The following is a 27603-nucleotide window of genomic DNA, read 5'->3' on the forward strand; positions in this document are numbered from 1 at the left end:
CCACAAATGAAAGATATTTTGCAGACTAAATAGTTCACAATCTTCTGCTCTTGAAAGACATGACCACAACGTTGTCATTTGTATTATGAAGTGTCATCAGAGACATGAAAAGGGAATGTCTGGCAAATTTTATGGATGGGCCGAAGAGATAACAAGATTTTTTTTATGTTAAACAGTAAAGAGAAGACAAATAATGTAATGACAAGAGGAACGTAATGACTCAATGTTTCTTACGTTCTTTGTTTTGCGTTTCTTCCATAGTTTCTGATAATATATTTAGTGCACATAGTTTATCTAAAAAATATTTTAAAAGACTTTAACCCTGGTGACCTGTAACTGTGTGTCTGTGTGTGTATGTGCCATGTGTATTTGCACATCCAGAGTTTCTAGTGTAGAGGCCAAGGGACCACACCAGAAGAACAGACAAACTATTTTTACATCACCCATTGCCTAGCAGCAGTATTTTTCCTACAAATTTCTATCCAGTAGTTAGAAGCTATAATTCAAAGATCTACTGTGACAGTAGCACATTTAACAGGATTGCATAACTGTTCTATCAAGTCTTACTTAATTCTCAAACATGCTAGCCAATTGTTAATTAAGCTTACAGCAACCCCTCAATATCACAATTCCCCACTGGAGTAATGGTTTCCCATAGAATTCTCACACATCCCATCGGTCCATCAATCTAACCACTGTTTTTCACCCTAAAACTCCCTTTGCATCAGTATACAGTACATGCGTAACATATAGTCTGAGTCTGTATGATGCATGAGCTGCACATTTGTGTGGAGGTAGCTAGCCAGTGCATGTTTAGCCTAGTGGAATGCAGTCTTGCATTACTGAGCACGGCTGAGATTTATGTGACTGCTGTGGGGTGTGCATGTGGCTAACAGATGGTGGCATCTTGCTCCTCTTTTCTCCCTCAGCACATCACTGCTTACTCAATACTCCCCACCCTGTCCCTATGTGCTGTTCTTTTCCTCTGTTCCATATGGCATCATACACTGTCATTTCAATCCTTCAAACTTGAGCTCAGAATTCTCATGGTCAGTTGTAGTTATCGGTAGTTAGTAATCACATGCTGCTAATTGGGTTTTCAACAGCAGACATTCACAACGTGCCCACTTTCACCCCCATGCACGCTTGCCTTTCAACACCTTAACAGAAACTCAAGGCTATCTAAGCTGAAACAACAGATGCACAAAACCGTTACAATCTCCATACTCATACTTCAAACACAGACACACAGATGAAGGTTGTGGTGTTCACAACAGAGATACAGTACAATCTGTGTCAAAAACTTTTCAAATCATTTCTGAATATTCATAGACTTCTTCATTTTGCATCTGTAAATGCTATATGCTGCAGGCACTTGTTAAAAAATGTATATTCCTCTTTCTAAAAGTCTTTGCCTGGAGGTATAGGGAGTGATGCTTTCATTAGAATCCCCATCATTTACAAACACAAAATGCCAGTAATCACAATGCCACTGGAAGCAACTGTGGTGTAATTTATAAATTTACAGCCTCAAAACAGCTAGTGTTGACTGTGCCTGACATGCACTTCATCGCCAAAATTGATACCGAGCAGTGACAAAGAAAAACACTTTCCATCTGTTTTCCTCACATGAGGGCAAGATGGTCCTTAAGAACAAAAAAATTGAGCCTTCTGACTCTGATTTAGTCTTCACATCAGATGCCAAAGCCCAAAACTCTGGCACACAATGTACAATAGAACAGACATGAATCAAACTACCCATAGTGTCAATTGTTACATTTAACTTAAACCTTAACAAACAAGCTTAAAACAGTCAATTCCGTGGGCAGTGAGCTAGCAATGAGCCACAAAAAGCTGCCAATCGATGTCTTTCAACGTAAAGAGATCATACTATACACCGACTAAAATGGGCATGTGGTACACAGGGCTATTAACGCAACCATAAAATGCTGACGCAGGGGAGTTCACTTGAAAACACTCACATAATCTAATAAAACTGCAGCCAATTCTGAGTGTTCCTTCCTGCACACCTTGTCATGAGTCTCACACACAGTATTTATGTGGAGACACAAATAAACACACAGATGTAATCAGATGAACGCATAGCAAACGCCTACAGATGCAAGTTTTGCACTTTACTAATCTAATCCCACTCTCAGAGTCTGGGAATGTACTGTACAGCTGTGTGGTTTTGTGACACACTGGGAATTCTGCCATGGGGAGTCACCTCGATGTGTTCAAAGTTGTGTTTGTCTGTGCGTGTATTTGAAGTTTTAGTTTATCTGGTCCATGAGCCCACAGAGTTGCAACCACACAAAGTTTTAGCTTTGTGACTAACACATGCATACACACACAAATACACAGACACAAAGGTGCAGACATGGAACCACATTTGTACACATGGAAGGAAACTTCATATAGTCATATTAGATGCCCAATTGTACATACCAGTGAGTGCATGCTCATTTGAAGTGTCCCACTGCTCTCTGTTCATTCTTAGATTATTATTAATTAGTTAATTAGTTAAGATAATAATTAGTCAATTATTATCTTAGTAAACTCAAAAGATTAAAAAAAATGCTATGGTGATCGCAAAAGGCAAAAACTGTTGTTATTCCTATCCTCCTTCATGCAGTGTCTCAGCTTAAAAAACATACTCCCAATGTGATTTCACTGCTGGGAAACCTGCCCTCTCTTCTTGACCACAAACAAGTATTTCCCATTTTCTTTGTAATAGAAACTTAACCTTTTTGCTCTCCACATAGACATACTGGGCAGGTTTATGGTTTAATGTTTAAAGACACTTTAAAGACACAAGATTAGCCTCAAATTACCCATCTGGTCTAACCAGCCGTTCAAACATATATTAGAAAAACAAAAACAGCGACAAAAAAACAATGATCTACCTGCCATTGTTAAATGGTTGTAAATTTGTGTGAGGAGTCAATCTTCCCACAGCGGGGGTCAACAAAGTACATGTAAAACAATGAGAGACACAGAGGGAGAATTAGTCCAGTCTTGTGGTCGACACACATTGTGGAGATAGAATTGTGCTATGTGCCTGTGTGTGTCTGTGAATGAGCACAGTATATGAATGTTTGTCTGCCCTTAGTGTGTGTGTCTTTCCTCTGGGTGTATGGAAACTGTATCCTTATCCACTCTTGGCATCCTTGCCCATCTTCCCTGCTGGGAGCATTATGATTTCAGTTAGATTGCATCTGTAGTTACAATGAACACTGTAACCGTTAACCATCAAAAAAACAAAATAATTAATTTGAGTCAGACTGGCTAAAGGTTTGTCCCTTTAAAAAAGAACTGTCATAAAAGTTTCAAAAGAGCATCTCCACATCCCTTGTTCTCTTCCAAGTTTCTCCTAAAGTGTCGAAATGGACTACAGGTGGCATACACTAAATGCATCCTCTAAAATGTTTTCATAACATTTACTTAGAGTACTTCGACACTCGCACACTTAATTCATCTGCACCAGTGTATGTATGTAAATAGTAAATGGTCTGCACTTATATATGAATAAGAAGCAATGTAAAGCACTTTGAGTGCCAATAGGTAGAAAAGCACTTTACACTGCTTCTTATTCACCCATTCACACTCATAATAACACACATACACACTGATAGGGAAGCTGCTATGCAGCTGGCCAATGCTCACCGGGAGCAACTAAGTTGGGGTTCAGTGTTTTGTTCAAAGACACTTTGGCATGGGACAGGAGGAGATTTGGATCGAACCAACAACTGTGGGATGTGTGGACGACCGCTCTACCTGCACCACAGAAAACCATATGCAGTATCATCAGTCACAATATGAACTTGTGAAAAGATAAACATACAAATGTTATTTATACTTCAAACTCACATGGACATAGTCATAACACATAAAACCAATCCTAAGATTAGAGTGGCATTTTATCTTCCAGAGCAAAAAAACATTTTTTTCAGTGTTGGCCCATTCCTCCCTGTGTGCAGTAGCCAGAACATATAGAGACAGAATGGGAGTCCATTGGTCTACTCTAAAACAAAGGCGGAAAACATCCTCAATGAATTGTCATCTGATAAAAGCTGAGGTTGGGATTAATAAAAAAAGTGAGGGTATTAACTTATGACATAAATGCTTGTTGGGGGAATTTAGGCACCAAGAACCTGCTCAAATGTCTTCAGTTTTTTGAAGCTGAGCAGAGGAAACACTTATCTAGGAGGAAATGCTGAGCTTGGTATGTGAGACTTTGTGGTGTTTAGCCAGAGTTGGCTGTACTCCAACTACTTCTGTGGGCTCTGATTCCATTTGTTTCTTATTTCCTGCAATTTACTGGATTGGCACTTTATTTGGTCGACCAGAGCCTGATGCACTAATGTCCATCAGTGAAGAAAACAGGAACAAACATTCAATGTTTGAGTGCCTTCCAGCATCTGAGCCAGAGCGTAAGATGCCACAGCAAACACACAACCTACCGCCCAGCAACCCAAGCTTAACATCCAGTAGGCTAAATTGCCTACAGCTGTTTATCATATAAAACCCAACACCACCAAACAGTCTAGCTGTTATTGGAAGCCAATGCATTTATCCGGCTTTGCAGACAGGGTATTACCTTTGAGCTATTAGCAGTCAAAAATTAAGTAATGTAATTTTTCTCTGCTTGGATGCTTGTATTTCCAGTAATGTATTCTGGTGTATTTAATATTTCATATTGAAACAGGCAAGTGTCTCCAGGACCAGTAACATGGTATCTGGCATGCTTCAGATATTGCTACTTTTTTTCTGAACAGCAAGTCCTTGCAAGACCATAATTTGATGATTCATTTCTTGGTTCATTCCCAAGGCCTTGGCATCTGAGTGATCCCATGGATATGGCCCGATTGCTGTACCTTGACAGCACTTACAAAAATCCTACAGGATTGTTGAGCAACATCTTCTTGAAATTTTTCAGTCACTGCGTCTTGTCACCGATAGAGTTTGAATCCCAGAAGACATGTTGAGTTGTCCTGTAGTCACATGCATTGAAAAATGCGTTTGATCAAATGAAGGATCCTAATTGAAATAAGGAGTTTGACAAGAAGTTGTCATAATGTGCTTTATATAAGGAACACCATAATGATTCAGCTCACATTTTCAATGAAATTCATAGTGAAAAAAATGGACATGGACAAAGGAAAGTAAAAAAAAAGAAAAAGAAAAAGAAGAGGCAAAAACAGAAAAGAAGCATTCAGCTTCAGAGGTTATATTTGACTAATGAAAAACATACCATTGCCAAACCAGATTTACAGAGGCAATAACGCATGGAGAAGGGACTATAGGATAGAGAGAGAGGACCAGGAAGGGGAAACATGAGGTAATGTGAGGTGAAAAATGTGCAGTGCTGATATGGTTTTTTACTCCACCAGGATTTACCGGGCCACTGAAAAGCTCTGTGTACCAGGCCAAAACTGCTGTCATTTAGCTGGACACAGCGCAATATCATTTCTTAGTTGTCTTCCTCTTCTGACACATCCTTTCCTTTCCATCTATCACACTCCTTTCACCAAACTGCCTGTGGTTTTATTCTTTTGGCTATCAATGACACCTTTAGCTTTGTGCTTCTCTCTGCCAATGTTTCCAGTTCACGCTACCTTTATGTCAAACATCCCTTGACTGTTCTATTGTTCTCAGTGGAATCTGCGTCTGGCACCTTCAGCTCGCAACATTGTACACCTGGATACTTGACCTCACTGCTGCTTCCAAACTCATAAATCAATCAGTTCTCCCATAAAGGTTTTAAAGGAATACTGGGTGAGTCTCTTGATAATGAGTACATGATTCTGGTCGCTGATTGATGGACACATTTGGCAATTTGTTTTGTTCTGTGACTTCTGAAATTTCCTCCCACTATCATAGTTAGTGAATCAGTGTGAGTGGTCCATGTATAGGATGTGAAAGGTTATGGTCTTTTATATCCAATGGAGGGGCCATATGCCCTGACTCACTAAAAATGACAGTGAGTCAGTGTGAGTTGTCCATGCATAGGATGTGAAAGGTTATGGCCTTTTATATCCAATGGAGGGGCAACTTGCCCTGACTCACTAATAATGACAGTGAGTTGTCCCAGCATGGGGAATAAAAGGTTATGGCCTTTTTGCATTCATGCTTGAGAGCAGTTTGGCACTCTAAAAGTAAAACAGATGTCAGAATCTGTATTGCGCAGTCTAAAAGATAAATAGTTGCACGCGTGATCACAGAGAACTTTATTTATGTCTTTGTGACTTCAATAGATTAAAAAAAAAGTTTATAGCCTTCCTGGTGCTGCTTAATCTGTCATGCAAACACACCTATAGTTCGCATTTCCCCTTGGGAGTGGAACATAGCAATCTAAGCTAATTATCTCCAACACTGACAGAAAGTATGCAGAATACACAGACACACTCAGTTTGTATTGTTTAATCCTAACTTGGAGTTTTTGCAGCAGAATACAGAGCTTCTTGGGGGGTGGGTCCCACTTACATACTGTAATATTGCCGTCGCCTTCAATCAGACATACCAGTGGCACACCTGGCAAAATACAGCATTACACTCACAGGGGGAATGCCACACCTGGCAGCATTGGGGATGATTTTCCACCTTTTAAATGAGTGTGGTAGTTAGGCTGGCAAAAGGAGGCAGACTGGCATGACTGAGCAGGTTCCACTAGAGCAGAGAGGATAAAGTGGGTGTGGGGAGAGAGGGGAGGGGAAGCGGAGTGCCTGGCGGGAGGCCAAGAAACAGAGGTTGGGTGGGGGCACATAGGTTGGGGGCAGGGAGCATTCACTGCAGAATCAGCGCTGCTGAGGAATTTCAAGCATTTCACAGTGACCTCTCTATCTACCTGAGCCCCACCCTTAGGCTCTTTCAGCCACACCCTGGAAGCTATTAGCTCTGAGCTGTCATCAGCAGACTAAAAGCACATAAGGATAACCACAACGCAAAGATAAATCAATATGTAGAAGAGAAAAAACATACAATTCAGTGCAAACCTTTGAAATTGCAAAATAAGAAAAAAATAATTATTTTTTTAAAATTCCCATAGTTAATGCAGAGACAAATGTTCCACTTCAAGAGTAACAAAAATTGTAAAGAAGTGAATAAAATATTAAAAATTACATTAAAGCCAAAGTCCCCATTTTGCCAAATATGTCCCCATTTCAGGAATGTTCTTTAATACTTGTATGTCCTCCCTTACATGTCCTCCTCTAGCTTTTTTAATAACCTTTGAGCAGTTTTCTATTGTTTCAAGGTAAATTTTAGTCTATTCTTCATTGCATAATTGTTCCAAGTCTACCAGAATGCTGCTTGTCCTCTCATGTACAGTCTATTGAAGAGTTTTCAATTATATTTAAGTCACAAGACCGGAAAGGCCATGGTAAAACAATGACCGTATTCTTTACACCATTCCTTAGCTGACTTGCTTTGTGCTTTGGATCGTTGTCTTGCTGAAGGATCCACTGCCTCTTTATTTTGATCTTTTTGACTGATGGTAAAATCTTCTGATATTGCATCAATTTGTCCTTCAACTCTATGCAGCACTCCATTGACTGACGCAGACATAGACGCCCAAAACATCAGCGAGGCATTAACATGTTTGATTGTGGGAATGCTGTTCCTTTTCCCAAGTGTTTTTTTTCTCACCACACATACTGTACAGTACCTATGTGAACTATGGTCAAACAATCCAACTTTTGATTCATCAGAACTAATAATCTAGTTCCAAAACTCACTCCTGCCTTATGTTTAGAAGTAAGCAACGTCTTCCTGCCTGCTCTTCTCCCAAACAATCCAGACTGGTGCACACTACAAGTAACTGTATAGATGTCACTTTGCAGCACTTTTTTAGGTCCTTAGACCTTGTTCTGGATTCTTACATAGTCTTTGAGCAAGTTTTCTAGGGGTACTGTTATCCCCTTTAAGCTTTGAAAAAAAAAAATAAATAAAATAAAAAATATATATATATATATATATATATATATATATATATATATATATAAAATTTTTCTCTTAATTGTCTTCCTATATATTTATACCTGTCCAACTTTATAAAAGTGTACCAATTTAATTTTTGGTCTTCTGAAAGCTCAGATGCCTGATTTTACATATTAAATGTAAATAATTTCATGGGGGATGCAAACTTTTGCCCTGATCATTTTAATTTTTTGTAGCATGTAGCAGCAAAGTATAAACAGTGTTATAAGATAAGATAAGATAAGCCTTTATTCGTTGCACAGTAGGGAAATTTCCAAAGCTAACATGTAGCTAACAGGTATTGGCAAAACAATACCGCCACTACAGCTTCTTGAAATTAGAAAACATATTGTATTACAGTGATCACATGCTTGCAGAAAGATGCTTACATCACTCTACTACAGCGGATTTCTGCTTCTTGTCATAAGTATAACATCAAATGTCAGATGAAAAAAGCAAACAATTTTAAATGTGACAGCAAACTGTGCAGGCAGTCCATATTGTGGCCAGATTCCTTGTTGTTCACAAGTCTCTCAGAAACCTAAACTGAAGCAAAATCAAAGGGAAACAAACACACGTGCAGATGCATAAAGTGTTTCTGCACCCACATGCAGTGACTTACACATTGTGATCTGCTCCGCTTCACAGAATGATTCATACACACACCAAACTGTGATCTTGCAAAGGCAAATCTGTCACACACGCTTCAAAGTCTGATCACTGACATAAGGATAGTGTACACATCAAAACATGAATAGCAGCCTTCACTGAGGTGGATTAAAAAAAAACTCAGCTTAAACAGACTCACTTCAAACAGCCACAATTTCACCAATGCTTTTGGTACTCTCACCTGCAGTCATGTGTGCAAATAAATTCAATCCACATGAACACCTATCGTCACATGCACACTCTGGTGCAGAAAAACACTCATAAACTAGTTAAATAGTCTACCCTCACCTCACCTTTGTGGGCTGCGCAGTGATTCCAAACTTCAATGTGTGAGGTGTATGTTAGTCTCTCCTCTCCTTGATCTCCGTCTCTCTTTCTTTCACTCACTCCTCAACCTGTAGTCATTGTGTGGCTCTAGTTACGCTCTACTGCCGTAACCCAAGGCAGAGGAAAAAAGGAGGAGGGAGGGAGGGATAAAGGGACAAATGAGTCCTGCCCAGACTGATGAGAAATACTTTTAAAAACGCCCTCAGGGAAGAAAAGATTAGAACACTTTGCTCCTCTAAAATTCCAAACTTTTCACCACTGCACTGTTTCCACCAATTTCTTTTAACCAGGTTGTTTTCTTTTCTTTTCCCTTTTACCAGCTACTTTTAAAGTTTTCCTAAGACCATTTTGTCTTCTTATGGTTCTGCCAATCAGTAAACCAACAACTTTCTCTTTTCAAATTTTTTGCTTTCTGCTTCTTCCACTGACGGAAATATCCTTCCCTTTATCCATGCTATGTCTGAACCCTCTCTCTCTTTGTCTTTGTTAACAGGATCTATTGGAATCCCTGTACCTCATGCTTATGCGCTGGTGTGCAGCTGTGTGATGAGGGAGACACACCTGCTATTATTAAAGTGTGTGTGTTTGTGTGTGTCTTTTTATGGTGGTGTGGGCCCAGTTTAGCTTAATACCCTTATTCTGAGGACATTTTACCAACAAGTCCGCCAATCTTTTTGCCCATATAGGTTATTTGTTCCTACCTTCTCCCACAACTAAAAGGACCATTTCTTGAATATGCACAGACAACTAGGAAAGCAGATGTCTGTTAAAACGTCACCCTTTTGGCACCAGGGACCAAAATAGCTGCTGCCATCTTTACATTGGCACCAAAACAGTGTCTGGTGTAACACAGTTTTCTCCCAAAACAGTCAAAAATGCTGGATTACAACTGTTCAAACATAGCGGTTTGGTTGGGTTTAGGCATTAGACATCAATGTTAGCATTAGGCACTAAATAAATTTGGTTACGGTTAAAAATAAAGTTGCAGTTTGTCTCAAGATTCACTGGTTCTTCAACATCACTTGACATGTGCGACAGCAAAAGCAGTAATTTCACACGGGACTCAAACTCTGGTTTGTTTTGGGAAAGTCCTGCACATTGTTGACCCATTTGTCCTCCTTACAAATTCTGCCATGAGATGTTGCCAACCGGAAATATGTATCTTCTGGTTGTTTTTGGTTTCTGGTACAAACCATGAATACAGTTGTATTTAACAGGAGGACAGTCTCCCTTATGTATAGTCCTCACAACTTCAAAGGATTGTTTGAGAATTAAGCCTTAAGACTGAGGGTTAAGGTTAGAATTAAGGAGCTTACTTTAATGCAAAAGAAGAAATCCTTTTGGAGTTTGCTGTCCATATTGTTTCAACTGTAGTCTGGTTTTATAAGCAGTTAAACTGAGACTATAAATCTATGGTCTACTGAAGGTATTTAATAGATGATTCTGAGAAATGTACAGGTTAGTTCATGGATGCCTGACTGCGGCATGTATGTGTAGGGCCTTCAAGCCAGCAACACACACATCTCACATCTTTCACTTTAACATTTTAATAGCCTTGGCACTGTCTTTCCAGATGGGAAGAATGCACTATGCTTATTGTGCTGTGAGTCTGTCCGTTAAGAGTTGAAAACCTACTTGAAATCTGGTCAGGGCTCAAAACTTTGTTGAAAAAAAGGTAAGGAGTGCAAAAATAAACAATTTAAATGTGGTAACAGTTTAAATTATTCGTTCAAGGTTAACCCCTCAGACATAATCAAAAAAGCCAGCAAGTGCCTGTCATAGGTTTGTGAGAATATATGCTACATCTTTATCACTACATGCATCTTAATTTACACTGGTAGAGAGAAAAGTGACCAGGTCAAAAGGAGGAGGCCAGTTAGTTAAGCCCAGCTCATTGATTGTTGAGTAACCGGATAACTAAGACAAACCAAAGCAATGCTGACACCCTACCCATAACCCCAAGTTGGAACAACTTTCTCAACACTATCCAGCTCTGTGGGAGATGACAGTTTCACAATGAAAGACCAGATTACAGTCAATAGTTATCATGACGATCCCAATCATCAGCTTGGCCCAGCATTATCTCACACGCACATGCACACACACACACACACACAATCACAACAATGAACATCAGCTGCATCCTTGTGCTCATATGTACTCCTCTCTTTACTCTAATGAGAACTGATTCACTGGCTCTTGATTCATTTCGGATTCTCTGCCCATCTCTTGGCCTACTCCCTGAGAGATTAGTTTTTCTTGAATCAAAGTGATGAGGACACTAACAGAAAACAAGAGCAGTGTGTATGTGATTCAGTGCTCAAATTATGAGAAAAATCCTGTTTACAGGCAGAGGAGCCTTGACCTATGAGTCATTGTGTAGTTCTTTGAGAATCTGGCACAGCTTTCTCTGTCTGTCCAGTGGTCATCCCTCACTCCCCCAGAGTCTTCCCATTTCCCTTTTCTCTAGTTTAAAACATTCCCATCTCCCTCATCCTCACTGAGCAAGAAGAAGGCTTCAACTTGGTCATGGAATCTGATGTGCTAATACCCAACAACTGTTCACATATTTAGGTCATTGACTCAAATATCCGCATGTTATGTGATATTACAATACTTGCATTTGCTTGCAAAATGGGCATCCATATGAATATTTAAATTAATACTAGAAGTAACTTGATTTACATGGTTTTCTATAAAACGTTTTAAAACGTTTTACATGCAGGGATCACACTTCAAGATATGAGGTCTGTAACTATCTACTGTGAATCTGCTGAATACAAGATTGACGTATAATCATTTTTTAAGTTGTGAACTTATTAAATGAACTTATATACACAGCTGCTTATTTACAAGTCCAGCATTTATTAAGCAAAATTTGGAGTCATGTATGCTTCTGGCTTCTTGGCAATTGTAACTCTGTTGGTACTCAGTAGATAAACTGGAGATCATCAAAATAATGTTGTGGCAGTCGATGTGAAAGTTAAACAATTCACCATTAATCAAAACCTCATGGTTGCACTAGAGAAAAGGTGAGGGAATCACTCCAGTTATTGGGATACATCAGCAAACACATTAATAAATTTCATGGCAATCCATCAAATAGCTTGTAAGATATTTCTGTCTGGACCAAAGCTGCAGACTGACTGACAGACTGATATTACCATTCAGTGAGACCCTCTGCTAGAGTTGCTCAAGACTGCAAGCAAATGTAGTGGGATGGCCAATGTCTCCTGGCCAAGTCCCACCCTGAAATTGCAAGGGCCGTGATCACGTAGTGACCGTCTCGACAGGCTTAAATGTTGGATGACCTCTAATCACATTTGCATCATTTTTTATACTGTTGGATGTAATCCCAGAGCATTTAATGTGAGGGGAAATATTGCTGGAATGAGTACACTGATAAATGATGCACATACACACACACGCACACACAATTCCAGTAAAGTACAAAGCTTACGAGCATCTACACGGGGCATGACGAAAAGCATAATGGATGGTGGTGATTGGAAAACAAGGAAAATTGTGGGTTTATATTCAGTCAGCTGTGGTTTGGAAACATTTTCAATAAGAAGAATAATTTAGTCATCACGAGTAAGGTTTGCTGTACAATGGCAAAGGTCAGGAATACATTCCTGTAAAGGCAATGAAGTAAATCACTGGAAAATGAATCAGTCTGGCTTCTGACCTGTCAGTGATTTTAGAAGTTTAGAAAAAACTTTTTTTTTGGCTTGTCTTACTACGCTCCCATTTGATTCATATTTGATCGCTACTCTCTTTTCTCCTAAATGACAATGGCCCCAAAATCCACATGATATCCAGATGTTCTATGTCAAATGGCATGAAGTGCACCTACAGTATGTGATTGTCAGGTAGCATTCGGTCTAAATACTTAAACTTCCCAGTCTAATCAAATAATAATATAAATTCAGGGAGCTGTTTCTATAGATGAAAGTCTGAATCTGACCTAATCATGTGTCATCCAGGTACACAACTGTCAGATTATAGTAAAACAAAAACTCAGCACAACAGAGTGCTTCTGTCCTTCTGTACCCTTCTTCTTTTCCTTTCGGCTGTTCCCTTTCAGGCATCGCCACAGCGAATCATGTACTCCATCTAACCCTGTCCTCTGCATCCTCTTCTCTCACACCAACTAACTTCATGTCCTCCCTCATCACATCCATAAATCTCCTCTTTGGTCTTCCTCTAGACCTTCTGCCTGGCAGCTCCAACCTCAGCATCCTTCTACTGATATATTCACAGTCTCTCCTCCGTACACCTCTGCTACCTCCAGCCTGCCTCTTGTCTTTTCGTCAGTGCTACTGTCTCTAAGCAACATCGCTGGTTTCACCATTCATTCTCGCTGATAGTCTTTTATCACACAACACACCTGACACTTTTCTCCACCTAAAACATAGGTGTACCCTACTTACTATATAACATATACTGTCTGTTGATGACATCGGTGAATTCAGCAGATACAGTAAGAACTGGATTCCAAGCCCAGAGATTATAAATTCTTCACTGGGTGACTAAATGAAAGGCAAAAAGAAGGAGAAGTAGGGGAGATCAAGAAAAGAGCCAAAAAAAAAAGAGAGAGAGAGAAACCAAGAGATTTCCGATGAGCCTTTGTTTTGCAGCAACACCTGCCCCTACTATCATACGCCCGAGGAAACAGGCATACGAGTTGATGCAGGCAATGTATGCATGATTACAGTACTGTAACGTCAGTGCAAAAAGCTATGTAGACCAGTTGTAGATTTATAGATTTTAAGCATTGTGCCTGTAGTTTAGCCATTACTTCACTTGACTGACAGTTCACAAACAGAGACTTTGATATTCATCTTTATGAGTAATGAATGACCTGAAAAAAGCACAGTGTCAAGAGAACAGAATGATGAGTATGAGCAGGTCTTCCGTTTTCAGTCACTCTGCCTAAAGCTACAGCTTTGTTCTTCAGTAATTTACCTGCTAACATCAAAAGAAGAGAAAGATCCGTTTCTCAGGGATCTCTAGTAATACACCCGCACTTAATATATTCATAATGGATACAGAAAAAAATTGACCACCGTGTCAGAACAGCCACACCCATTTTTCTGATTGTGGTTGTGATTTATCAAAGTGTTGAAGCAACTTTAAGGTATTGTTGACAGACTGATCAAAAGCGTCTTTCCAGTCAGGATGGATTGACATGAATGCACAGAGGATGCAGAGAATCTCTGTGGTGTATCCTCAACATCTAGATCTTTACATATATGTGGAGCTGACTTGGTTAAAAAGTTAACTCAGTCTTATACAGTAAATGGAAAACTGGGGGAATTTCCACAGATGGAGGAGTGAAAAACTCTGACAGCAAGAAAAAGTTTATTGTAGGTGAATTTAAGGAGGAGAAGGGTAGTGTGAAGAAATGCGGTGAATAGTTCAAGGAAGCTTCCCTCTGCCCACCCTAGATTTGACTACCACATACCACAAATTTATATCCCAAAAAGGGTCCAAAACAAAGAGTTTGAACACTACTGATAAGTCAGTTTTTTCAGGCACTTCAGGCTGCATTTCGGGGGTGTGATACACAGGATGGGGATGAGACAGATAGGATGAGGAGGACGTGCAACCTAAATATGGCTCTTGCAGCCTAGGCCACAGGGAGACAGAAAAGGGGACCACAGACCTCGGCAGTGTACAATTATCCAAAACAAGAGAGTTAAGCCAACCTCCTCTCACTGAGACTCACAACAAGAGCATAACAGAGAAAAGGACAATATTTTACTGTACTTTAGCCCATGGATCACATAGATCTGTACACAGATCTTTACACAGATCTGTGCAAATATGCACTCACATGCCATATTGTCATGTCAATGTCATGTGAACTGGCTGTGTAAACAACATCTACTGTACTTCTTCTTATGCTACTTGGCAAGTACTTTATGTAAACATGCATCAGTACAGATAAAACAGTGACTTCAGAAAGTATTTAGGCCCCTTAAATGTTTTTAATATTTCAGCATTGTAGATTATGTTTTTAAACGTGATCATCAATCTACAATCTACATTAACCTATAACCACGCAATATTTATACATCCAAAAATCCAAATCTCTCATTTATAAGCATAATCAGGTCTTTTCCACATTGTAGTCAGATGCATCGAGTTTGTTTTAATTGAGATGTGTCCAGAACCTGCTTGGAAGCCACCTTTGCTGAACACCAGGCCCTACCCATCATCTTGCTAACACCACCCAATAGTGAAACATAGTGGTGGGAGCATCATGTGAGGTGGCTCACTGGGACATGTCTCTGACTGTCCTCTCTGTAGGTGCACCAGTCACAGACCAGACGTAAAGTCCACAGACTCTCTGTATTGAGACCGAGTGCATAAAGTTTGAAAGAAATGTTCAGTGCCCTAGAAGAACTAAAGTACAATTACAAATAAAAATCTAAATGATGTCAAAATATATGTTAGTTTAGAAGTCTTTTGTCTAAATTTTGAAAAATGAAGTGTGCGCTGATATGAAATCGGATTGTCCCTCTTCTGTTAAGCGTCCATGATTCCAAAAACAATTCAAATTTCAGCTCCTCAGACTACAGGACAGTTCCACTCAGCCTCAGCACTTTTTAAATGAGCCCAGGCTTTTTAATTTTAAATGCTTTTCAATATTCTTCAGATTCTCTAGAAATTTAACTTTGGATGATAAAAGTCCCATATTCTTTGCAATTTGCAAAAGGTAACGATATTCTTAAGGCATTTTTCTTTGGAGTGAATTACTGGGAGTCAAAATGTGAAAGGCTGTCTTGCTCTGGAAGCCAGCGGCATTCCTTAGAACTCCCGCCCTGCAGATGGAGATGATACGTAGTCATTTAGCACACAAATGCTTGCAGTGGACGCTTATCAGTTCTACCTGTAAGGCCAATACAAGTCTCATAGCTGATACGTGGGGTGACATATTGTTTGAAAAGATGCTGTGAATTAGATCAGTGGCATTCTATTCCACATCAGACCTCGAGAAAAGGTTCCCCTTTTGAGTAGGCCTAGGTAGGGAGAAAGATCAAAGGCGCATCGGTATGCTGTAGTGGGTGTGCCTGCTGGACCCATGAACATGTTACAGATGAGCAGAGGCGCCAGAGCAACATATGGGGTTATATAACGGTATTAGTTCATGGCACAATACTGTAAAAATAGAAAACACAATGCTGAATACAGAGAGACACACTACAGACATTTTGATAGCGTCTGTTTAATTGATGGGCACAATTAGTTTCAAGTAGTAATGGCAGCACGGTTCATCATTACTGTTCAGTAATGACTTTGAATCAAGAAATAGTCATTTATGTAACTTTGCTAACATAATTTAACTTAAAGAGGGAAAACTTCATTAGTTTATCTTCTTGTAGAACAAATTATGCATTCAAATCATTTAACACTTTTGCAGGTCCATTTGATGTTTAGAAGTAAACTAAACTTTAAAATGAACAAAAACATTGAGTTTCATCCTTGCAGCATGTTTCTAAGGGTGTCCAGCGTTGCTTGCACAACTTTGGTGCGGCTTGAACCATGTCAAGTACTGGATAGACTTCCGTGAAATTCCCTGCAAACATTCATGCTCGCCACAAGGTGATTTTATATAAATGCCCTTGTTCCTTGGGCCACGAGCAGCTCTGAATTCTTTGCAGTTTCTAGACATTGTATCATAATGACTTTATTGACATCTCACTTTGTATCTTTTGTTTGTCATCACATTTTATCCTCTCCAAAGCTTTAGGTTTGTTCATGACTAATGACGCTCCCATTAGCCTCAGGTGTCCTTGGTATTTTGAGGTAATTAGAAAACTTCAGCATAATTACTCACTACATTTTGCAAGTTTGCAAAGTTTCATGAGAAATGACAAAAGGTATTTTTAGAAATACAGGTGACAAAGGCTATATGCGATGAAATATTAGTTAAATAGCCTAAAATATATTACTTTATTAAAAGTAAATGGACTTGTTCAGAAATTTTGTTAAGATTTATCACCTTTTGCTTCAAAAACAAAGCTTTTTTCCTCATGTTGTTTCTCTGTGGTTCCCTTTAAAATTAGTTGTGTAACAACTATCTTCAGCTGTCATCATGGGGCTTGAGGGGAAATAGCGGAGAGGGTGAGATAGAGATGTGACATTTGACACGTTGTCTGAAAGATCATCAGCTTTTGCTGTAACACATAATTCTTAACGTAAGGAACAATGAGCCTGTGAGAGCAACTGTGGTGTGTGTTTATACATACAGTACTATAAATTTGGTTGTATGTCTATATGTGTGACCTGAAATATATGCAGAAAATTGCAAATCAACATGGAGTGACTCAGTGTAAAAGAGACATACCTCAACAAGCCCTAGCTTGGAGTTGATGTTGTCATTGTTATGGTGTCATACGAGGTAGCAGTAACAAAAAGAAGAAAAAACTGGAGGGAGATCCCTAAAATCATTATAAGTTATGTGTGCAATTGGGGTGCAAATGGCAACAGAACATGGAATCAACATTTTAAAAATTACACATTCTAAACTTTCACACTGAGTTTTTTATACATTTAAAAACTAAACCTTTAACAAGGTTATCAAGCAACCTCAATGTAGAACACCAAATTACCTTCCCATTATATGATGTTTTTATTAACTTATTAACTTAAGTTAATGCGCGGTAATAAACTAAATTCATATAAATATGGGTTAAAGTAATAAAATGTCAGGATCTCACTAAAACACATTGTTAAATTAATACTGTAAAAGTCGTCTTTTCTACCTAGCTTTATATTTAAAAAACTGGGTTAATTTTATACAGCCATTAATTTTAACTTTTAACATTGGAAACACGGTTTGCCATTTGAAGTGGATAAACATTTGGGATGAGGTTTTACAGGTAGGTTTTGAAGGCACTGAACTCTGACTTATACTGACTTTGAGTCACATAGAGTAGGAGTTTATATACACTAGCTTTATATGGCTACAAGACATTCACATATCTAAATAAAATAAAACCAAATGAATACTATATGTCAAGGGAATAATTATACTGTTTTCTTCTTCCAGTGTTCCAGACTTTGAATCCAGAGCTACATTGGGCTCACTAGAATGCACATCTCATTGTTGTATTACTTACTGTGGTCATCTTGCAGTTCGTAAAATCAAAGCTGCATAAAGACTGTAATTTTACAGACATATAATTTACCTGTTTAAGTTTATAGCTAAAGGTTAACCCTTGGTGTAAAACCATGCATGAGTTAACTGTCCAAATAATGCAGAGGAAGTATTTTGTTGAGGTTATGGTTGGGGTCAGAGGGGTCATCTCTGGGATACACACTGCTCAATCATGCTACAGCTATGTTTAAAACATGTGCTGGGCTTCTCTTTTAACATATTTAGCCAGCGAGGGTATTGTAAACACATCCAAAAAGCAGGATTTGTGCTCAAAAAGTACGGAAAACTAGTCAACTCGCTATATTTGTGAGCTTATAGAAAAAGTTACTCTTTAATTGTGCTCATGTACTGTATTTGTTCAATTTCTACAGTACATGAGCACAAGGAAAGGAAGAATGGTTAAATTTGTCAGATCCTAAATAAGCATGGGATTATTTTTAGTTCAAAGAAAGTGTAACTAAATACTTTATCTTTTAAGTTCCATTTTTAGATGTGAAGAAGTAAATCCAGAGAACGCGCCATGAAGACAATATGGTAATTTTTTAAAAAGGCTTACATTTCAAAACGGGGAATAGTTGAATAGTTGAAACAAAAAAAATCTGAATTTAACAAACATCAGAACATTGTCACATAATAAACAGTAACATATGTTTTCTTTAACATTTTACCCCAATTTGCCTTGCTGATTAGTCTAGATTAGTCACTGAATATTTTGGAGACAAAAGTAAAATTACCAATACATTTTATGATAAAATAGATATCATGTACAGTATTCATTTCCGTGGCATATTTTCAAAAAGGACAAGTGTTACACATTGATTAGACATCAATTCTTCGGTGCTCTTCAGTTTGATCTGGGTCAGACATTCATATCATCCATTAATGAGCCATCTGTCACCAGCAAACACTAGCCTGCAGTGTCAGCCTGCACGTGTAGTTGTGAAACTGGGTCAAACCCCCTGGTTCTCCAAGCTGTTCAACTTGGGTAACAAACACAGTATGAAATTGGCTTACACACCAGTCTTTCTGCAAGGTGCTTTTCAACCATTCACGCTGACAAGACTTCCTCTGTAGATGAAAAATGTTAAAAACTGTGTATGAAACACTGGATTGACAGATACCTGCAGATGTCAAAAACAAAGACAGGTAGGGCTTAGAGTGTAACTGCCAAGCAAATCACATTACAACGGCTCACTGATACTGCAGGTGCTTTGATTTGTTTTCCCTGGTACAGCACCAACAAAACAACTATTAGATGGATTTGCTACAAGCAAACCTCCTTGATACAGCATTTCCTCTAGCGCCACAATGTGGTTCACATTTGGGAATTTGAGAGAAATATCTGAGAAGTGACACCTGAAGAATGGCCTTTAAATTATGCAAACACATCTCCTAACACACATATAAACCTGCACACCTACACACTGTCACATACTGTTGACCTAAAACTGCCTCTAGTGAAAGTAATGATGGAAGGATGGAATTCGCTTTCCATCCTTCCACCTTTTCACCCTGTTTTTCTAATAAACACATTTTTCCAGTCACTCATCATTTCTTCCTTTAACCACTCAGTGAAATCACACACTGTCTCAAGACTTTGGAACTATTAAAACATTTACTTGCTCATCCAATCTCATAACCCATGCTGTCATTCCTCAAATCTTTCATATTGTTCCCAGCAGATATTTTCATCACCCACCTATACTTCCCAGTGACATATGTCTCATGTCAAGGTCTTGCTTTTGTCTGTTTGATCTATCTCCCTTTTGAAGTGACTATTATTGTCTCACCCTGGGACAGTGATTGTTTTTAGCGAATTTGGACATTTGGTTGGCATATTTTTAAGCAAAGCAGATTAAAAATAAAAAAATTTTCATCATTTGTCTCCAGAAAGATTTTTTTGTATCTTGGATTGAGAAACATTCCCCCCAGCGTGTGTAAAGACAGGCCTATCTATACCTGGACACTAACCCCGTTTTCTTCATTTTGGCTCTGTATGCCCCCACCATAGATTTAAGAAGAAAAAGTTAGGGATATAGAGTAGACTGTTTAATTTAAACAATGTAGGATTGTTGGAACAATGCTGGAATTACAGGTATTATATTTTCATTCGTAAGCCACCGATTTTGGTGGCGGAAAAATATTTGGACAGTTGGCTGCTGAGCTGTTCCATTGCCAGGTGTGTTATTCCCACAAACAGTTATTATAGTTTCAAATTTTTAGGTAGGTTCAGTTTTTATTTATTCTTCCACTTCAAATCATTATTTAGTTTAGTTTCAGTTTTTCAGAAACTGGGTTTTTCAGTTTCAGATAAGTTTAAGTTTTTTAAAGAAATCTAGTTTTAATTTTAGTTTGGTATGAAAAATATTATTTATTTCTAGATCATTAGATTCACAAGTAATGAGGTAAAAGGGCTAGAGTTGATTTCAAGAGCTGAATTGCCACTTGGTAAGTGCTGTCACTGTCAGTAAAGTGAGCCATCATTTTGAGAATGAAGCAACAGGTAATTATCTGAAGCATTATCTGTAAAGCATGGTGAGCATTTATGGCTTCCATATGAACTGGTTCTCTTGTGTTTATTGATGATGCGGCTGCTGACAAATAAAACCAGAGTGCGAATTCTGTGATTTCAGTGATTATGGCTATATTATCTGTTTATATTCCAACAAATGTTTCAAAACTTATTGGACAGTGCTTCATGTGGACATGGACGTTGGCCCCAAGCATAATGTGAAAGCAATTCCACCTGCAGTCTACAGTACAGTATACTGTACATGTATCTTACTGGTCAATCAATACACGAAAACGAATCCTTCTGAGTGTATCATGTGTTTGTGTATTGAGATTTGCCTTGGCCTAATCTTTCATATTTGCAAACATGACCATGAAGTAGGCCCAGATGCTCCATCATTTCCCCAGGCCACACAGCAAGAGAGGGAGTGAAGAGACTCTTAATTGGAACTGGTTCATTGTTAATGTTCTGTCCCCTGGTACCCCATCTGAAACACATCCATTATATCTCCTCACTCCACCCATTTGTAAAACCCAGTAACGATTTTATCATTTTCACTTCAGTTCCGTATTATTTTTATAAGCTATAAATCACGTAAAAGTATCATTTAGGTTTAACACTATTCCATCATACAGATTCAATAAAAAGCATGATTTCAGAGAGAGCCACTCTGTGTAAAATGACAAGGATTAGAAGTATTCTAAATGATGAGAAATGACATGTAATGGTAAGGCAGCAATAGAAATGAATATGCAGAAAAGCTGTCAAAGTTTAAGGTCCTCAGAGGATGCTTCATTTGCTTTTAAAAGATCCAGCTGACTGAAAATGGTGAGAATTCCCAAATGAAATCCCCTGCACGTCCTACAACATAAATTAGCTTCAGAAAAAAGTGAACATTGCAACTTGGCTGTGCATAAAGCAGTTAAAAAACCTGCCGCTGAGTTTTACTATGAGACCTAATAGCCTAGTTGGAATAGTAAATGTGATGTATTTGTTGAGTGGGGAGTGGGATCACGCATAAGGGGCAGAGTATGGCTAAACCTTAGGGAAGTTGAGGAGCCAGGCTCAGAAGTGTCCTCATTGGCTCTGACGTTCTTTAACCTCTTTTGTGGCTTTGAAACCTCATGTCTTTGGCCTCCAGTCACTCTCTATTTATGCATGAAAATAAAGAAGAAAACGCTGCCCCTCCTAAATCTGTAAACTGCAATTAAGCTAAATTCCAAGTTTATTTCCAAATGCCGTCCTTGCTCCAGACCATGTGAGAGACTTGAGTCTAAAATTATCACACTTTTGGTCAGGAGGCCAAAACGAAGCCAGCACTAAGACTGTCTTCTCACAGGCCACAGCATCACAAAGATGGATGGCTGAAACTGCTGTAATAGTAATTTCTATGCTCATATGTCAGAAATGTTTTATTTAAAATGCATTTAAAACACGTTTCAAAGGCATTTATACACAATATCTATGAGCAGATATGAAAAAATGTGGCAAAGTGACTGCACATGTCCTGTGCAAATAACGAAAGACAAAGGATACAGATACACAGAAGAGGTGGAAAAAAGAGACAGTATGACAACAATCTTGTCAAAATTACATTAGTTACGTCTATTGCTTTATAGCTATTAGAATTCCTAAAAGCAAAGAGGCTTGTGTAGTGAGATGGCATCATGTCAGTTTAACTCTTTTATGTTAGCCCTTCAAACCAAAGGTTTGACATCTGGAGGCAAAATTAAGGAGCAGCCCACGCACCCGAGCACATCTTTCTCTGTCTCTCTCTGTCCCTCTCTCTGTGTCTCTTACTGTGTCTCATCGTGTGTTTACACATCGGTAGAGTAAGTGACAGGGCTGTAATCGGAAGTCTACAACCGTGTCATTTGGAAGACTGTTGTCTTTTCCTGGGAGCGTGGTGGTCAGCAGAGAAAAACAAGATTTACATCTCACAGGGAGGGGCAAAGCATCAACCCTGCATTATCCCCTATTGGTTGTGGTCAGGGATGGGCGTTAACATGCAAGAAAGGTCGATGAAGGCAGGCAAAATTTCACCCCCAAAAAAATCACAACTAGCAAATACCCGGAATTTTAAATATAACTGCACGTAGCAAACCACTGTATGATACAATTTCTTCTTTTATATACATGTAGTATGTATAATGTCTGTTACCTTAAACTTACAAGGATTATACCAGGTGTGTGTTGTACTTGCCGTTGATGTTGTCATATGCCAGTCAGTCTTTGTTTGAAAGAGAATGTAACCTATAAACAAAAGAGAGTACATTATGGTAAATACGGCTCATAACATGTCAATCTGTGGTCTTGGAAAATGGACCAGGGAATTTCTGGGGTTATTTTGTGAACTGTATATTTTTGTTTTCTTTGTGATTGTCTTTGATATTGGAGCACTTTTCCACTTTCAGTTGGAAATAAAAAATAACAGCCAGTGCATAATTAAAACCTCTTCTACAGCGTTTTATTACAGTTTTATTTATTTCTTCACAATGTTTACTGTTTATTCTCTCTAAAACTATGAGAGGTTCACCACCACAGACCTTCTTTCACCTCCTGGAAAGAATTAAACAAAGAACTTTAGAGTAAACTATAGTTCTCATTGTCTCTTGCCTAAACTTGACAACTTGGTGCCAGTTCATGGACTAATTAGGATTCTGCATTTATGACAGGTGGTTTTAATTCAGACAAAATTGAGCAATAGATTTAGAAATATTGCATTGTTCAAACTAATGTAAAGCAGTGCCTTGCAAAAGTGTGTGTTGTTGTTGTGGGAATATCTGGGTTAATTTGGTATTGACAAACCCACAACATTTGATAAAAATTGGCTATTAGACAATAATGAGTTTCTAACATTCCCTCTGAGGAAATGTTATATGTAATTTTTCTGTTTAATTCTATTCATGGTTTTAACACAAATGATTATTATTTGCAAAAAGACACTGTGCCCCAGCAGCACCATGCCCTGTTTATAGATGAATCCAGACAGACTAACACGCTTAATCCTACACAGGTTCAAAGCTCTGCCAGTGCACATGTGGCCTCAACCTGAAACGAGTTAAAGAGAATAAAAGAAAAACACCCAAAGAATAAAAGAAGTGTGCAGAAAGAGGACTATGAGTAATGTATTGATGTCTGTTGTGTCTAAGGGAACTTGTAAAACTGCTTCTTTTTACCAACCCTGTGCATTTATGTGTGTATTTGCTATGGTAATTTAATTCACATTTCATTGCTGGGTGTAGGTGAGCTCAGCAATCCTGCAGAATAATAACAGACACTCTTTTTTCAGTGACTGCTGACTAAGATCGGGCATCACACCACATTCATTTCCGTGACTCACACTGCTTTGCTTACTGGGACACAAAGAGGAGGCATTCACACAGATTTAGAAACATCAAAGCCAGACAATAATAGAATATGCACTTGGACACACATACTGTATTTTTTATCTTGACATGAATCAAGTAGACCAGCACTGTCTTAAAAACAGGTAACAGGTATTCATCTACTAAACAAAAGCGTGAGTACAACCGTATGTATGTATCAAAGATGTGTGCAAGATGTGAGCCCAAATTACACATGCAAATGAAGCTTAAGAGCCACAGTTTTGCTCATTCCCAGGGTAAAAAGAAATCAGAAAATGTTATATGCTGTAGATTAAAATGTACAATTACATGGTTAGCAAGACCACAATATAAAAATGTTTATATTATACTCAAAAAGAGTTAAATTGTCCTTCGCTAAGAATCGCTAACAAGTCATTTATCCTGTTTTTTAGTAGAAAAGAGTATAAAACCTAACAAGTAAGACGATCCTGCAGATAAAGGATTACATGTTCCAACATACAATGTTAATCACACAGAAACAACCAATCAGACAAATTAGCTCAAATTGTGTACAGATTGATCACGTAAGAAAAAAAAATGTCTTGATCTCTAAAACCACAAGTAAAGCAAAAAACTTAATCATAAAAAGGTGATTTTGTCTGTGAAGTAGACTCAAAGATATTCTCAGAAATACAAGCCAAACACTTGCACACAGTAAGACATAAGAAATGAGTTTGGTCATGTTTGAAAGGAGATCCTCAACATCTGTGCCACATAATGTATCACATACCAGAGGTTCCATATGAGTTATAACCATCTTAACAGTACAAGGTAAATGCTAATGGATATGCATGCTAATATCCAGAAAATCATTTTTAAGGTTTTTGTTGTTGCTGAACTTGTCTCTGTTTTTGAATTTACATCTAAACATATAAATGGCTGAGCTCTGGCAACCTCTGTCCATTAACCTCTTGCCCTGGGACCACCCCCGCATGCTAGAGCCTAAAGGTAAACATCTCCCAATGAATTCGGCAGGGGAAAGCCCTTCTGGAGTGTGGCTGCATTGCGAAGGCCAAATAGTGTTTTACTCAATCTAATCAGTCAATGTGAGAGCTGGGGGACTCTCAGAGTTCACGGCTGAGCAAAGAGATGTGTAACCCAGGCAAAAAGAAAAGGAAAAAAATACAAATCAAGAGGCTGTGTAACAGCTGCACATGTTTTTCACTCAGCTGATATCATGCGAAGAAGATTTGGATAACCGCTCTATTCAGAAGAGTCTAATTACTCTTCTTTATCTCATTTGTTATACTAGATTTATGATTCTGAAAAGCAACACAGCCACTCTCATTATGAGAGCATGAAACTCATATTTCATGTTGTGGAGAGACAATATGCCAACATCATTTTTTTTCCCCACCACAACAGGATTATGTGTCTTAATGCCTTTTCCACTGCAGACATCCTGACATGTCGTAGCAAGAAAAGCACAGGTGTAACAAATAACATTAATAATGGCTGTAGTTCATTTGGGTAAGTCTGTGTCAGGGCCCTGGATCTGTCCACGCTGGATCACTGCCACTGCTAACTGGGACCCCACAATAGGATGGAGCCATCCTTAATGCTATTAGTTACACCTGTGCTCATATGTTAACTCGAAATGTCTGCTGCAATAAAGGCCCATAACAAACACGAGCATGGTTTTTAGGCCTCACAAGAGCTGCAGTAGTTGCTGGAAGCTGTTAACTTTTCCACATTGATCAAAAAAGTATGTTCACTTACTGTAACAGTTGCTATTTCTGTTTGTGGACAACTTGTAAAGCAACGTTGATCTCATCCTGGCTTGTTTGCATTTTTCAAAATGCCATTTTTCAGGAACGGAGCTTGGATGGGAGGAAGATGACATCCCATATCTCATGTGACCTGCTCAGCTCTGATTGATGGATAGTTTCTTTCAAACGTTCAGAAGAGCCATTTGTGGAAATAAGTCAGACCTTTCTGAACCACTGAATAATTAATACATTCCAGTGATTATATGAGCAAACCTTTACACACTTCTGGCATGACTTGGCTTGTAAATCAGGGTAATTAAACATGAAGGCACACCCATCACCAACTGTAAACTTCAAATCTTTGCCACAATATTTTATTGTTAACCTGTAGCTGAAATAATAGTTACAGTGCATCTCACTACTATTTTGACACATCCATTGTCTCTGTGTTTCAGTGTCCTAAACGATTGTGTGACATTATACATTGTTTCCTTATGTAGCGTATGTGCTGCATCTGTATTTAGGCGCCAACTCCCAAAAGGAAACTGGCAACTGGAAATAGCAAATATTAAAGTATTGAATGAATAAATAAAACAGTAAAGCCAATAGATGAAAGAAAACAGTTTTTGTCACTTCCTGGCTGTGTAAATAAACAACCACACCAGATGTCCCCACTTCTCAATCACTCTGCTTGTATTTCCAGTGCCACCCTGGCTCTTTTCTCTCTCCCAGGGGAAGAAACCTGAACATGAATAATCTGTGCCCTTTCCGGGCAATACACAGTACCAAAAACTGATGTCCTGTTGTCACTGCCATGAGCAATGACATAAAAGCATGTACTGTTTACAAGGCACATATCAAAAGACATAAAATACCACAAATTGTTCGGAGTTTCCCAACACCCCAATCACACAATTATCAAAAATCTCACCCAAGCAAAACCAAATATGTTTGACTCATGAAGAATGGTTACTGTTAACTTTCAAATCCACCACCCAGTGACTCATCACTGTCTGGGGAACTGAAGGTACTTAATGGCCTACAGGTTTTCCATCAATGTGGTCTAGTCATGAACCTTCTGTTGCATTAGTACCCCATGTGGACCAAGTGAATCAGATGCATAGTTCACAATTTGTTCCAATAGTCTCTTTGAAAGCATCTCTCTCTTACACACACACACACACACACACACACACACACACACACACACACACACACGTTTAAATTAGACAGTCTAATGCCCTCAACTGCATATTCACACCACTGTATGTCTGTTTATGTGTGTTTCTTCTTACCAGGCAGAGTGAAAACAGACTGACATCTAAACCAGGGGAGTATTTGTGGATACGTTCTGAGATTTTTTTTGTTGCTCTGGTTCTCCCCAACATCTTTTAACTGTCCATGACACTTCCCCATGTCATATATATATTAGCAAACAGCCCTCCCAGCACACACATCTCTTAGTCCCCTAAGAGCACTGGCTGCATCTCATGAGCTTTGAGGCTCTCAGTCTAGATAACACAAACCATCAAAACACTCCAGTCCACAAACCCAGACACCAGTCCTCTGGCTATACTTTGGTTAACCTCTCTATCACGCTCAGGCCTCTGGGACCTGCTGTCGTCCAGACACAAACACACAACCCACACAGCCAAAATCACAAACACTGAGTAAAAACCAGACTGCACTAACTGCTACAGCCAGGCACAGACCAGAACAAAAAATACTGATGTTGTGTATTAGTCACTGGTCTAACCCTCAATGTTGTCCATCCAACTCAGAGCTAAACACCCCTTAAGACAACCATGCATCTAAACAGTTGTGTGAGACTGCTTTACCTCTTAACAGCTG

The 27603-nt window shown here is 38.8% G+C and overlaps 1 protein-coding gene across 2 annotated transcripts in view; it reads right to left on the reverse strand.

The window, feature by feature from the left end:
- Nucleotides 1-27603, reverse strand: part of LOC137126347 (zinc finger protein 469) — a 177412-nt gene that overhangs the window by 52428 nt on the left and 97381 nt on the right. The window contains exon 1 of one of the 2 annotated variants that reach the window (XM_067503018.1): nucleotides 8940-9422. The exons of the other annotated variant lie outside the window; for it this stretch is intronic. The gene's annotated coding sequence lies outside the window, so the exon portion shown is untranslated. Of the gene's footprint in view, nucleotides 1-8939; nucleotides 9423-27603 lie in introns of those variants that run through there. 2 annotated transcript variants of the gene reach the window in all.

The sequence above is a fragment of the Channa argus genome, chromosome 4 (genome assembly GCF_033026475.1).
Source record: "Channa argus isolate prfri chromosome 4, Channa argus male v1.0, whole genome shotgun sequence".
NCBI lineage: Eukaryota > Metazoa > Chordata > Actinopteri > Anabantiformes > Channidae > Channa > Channa argus.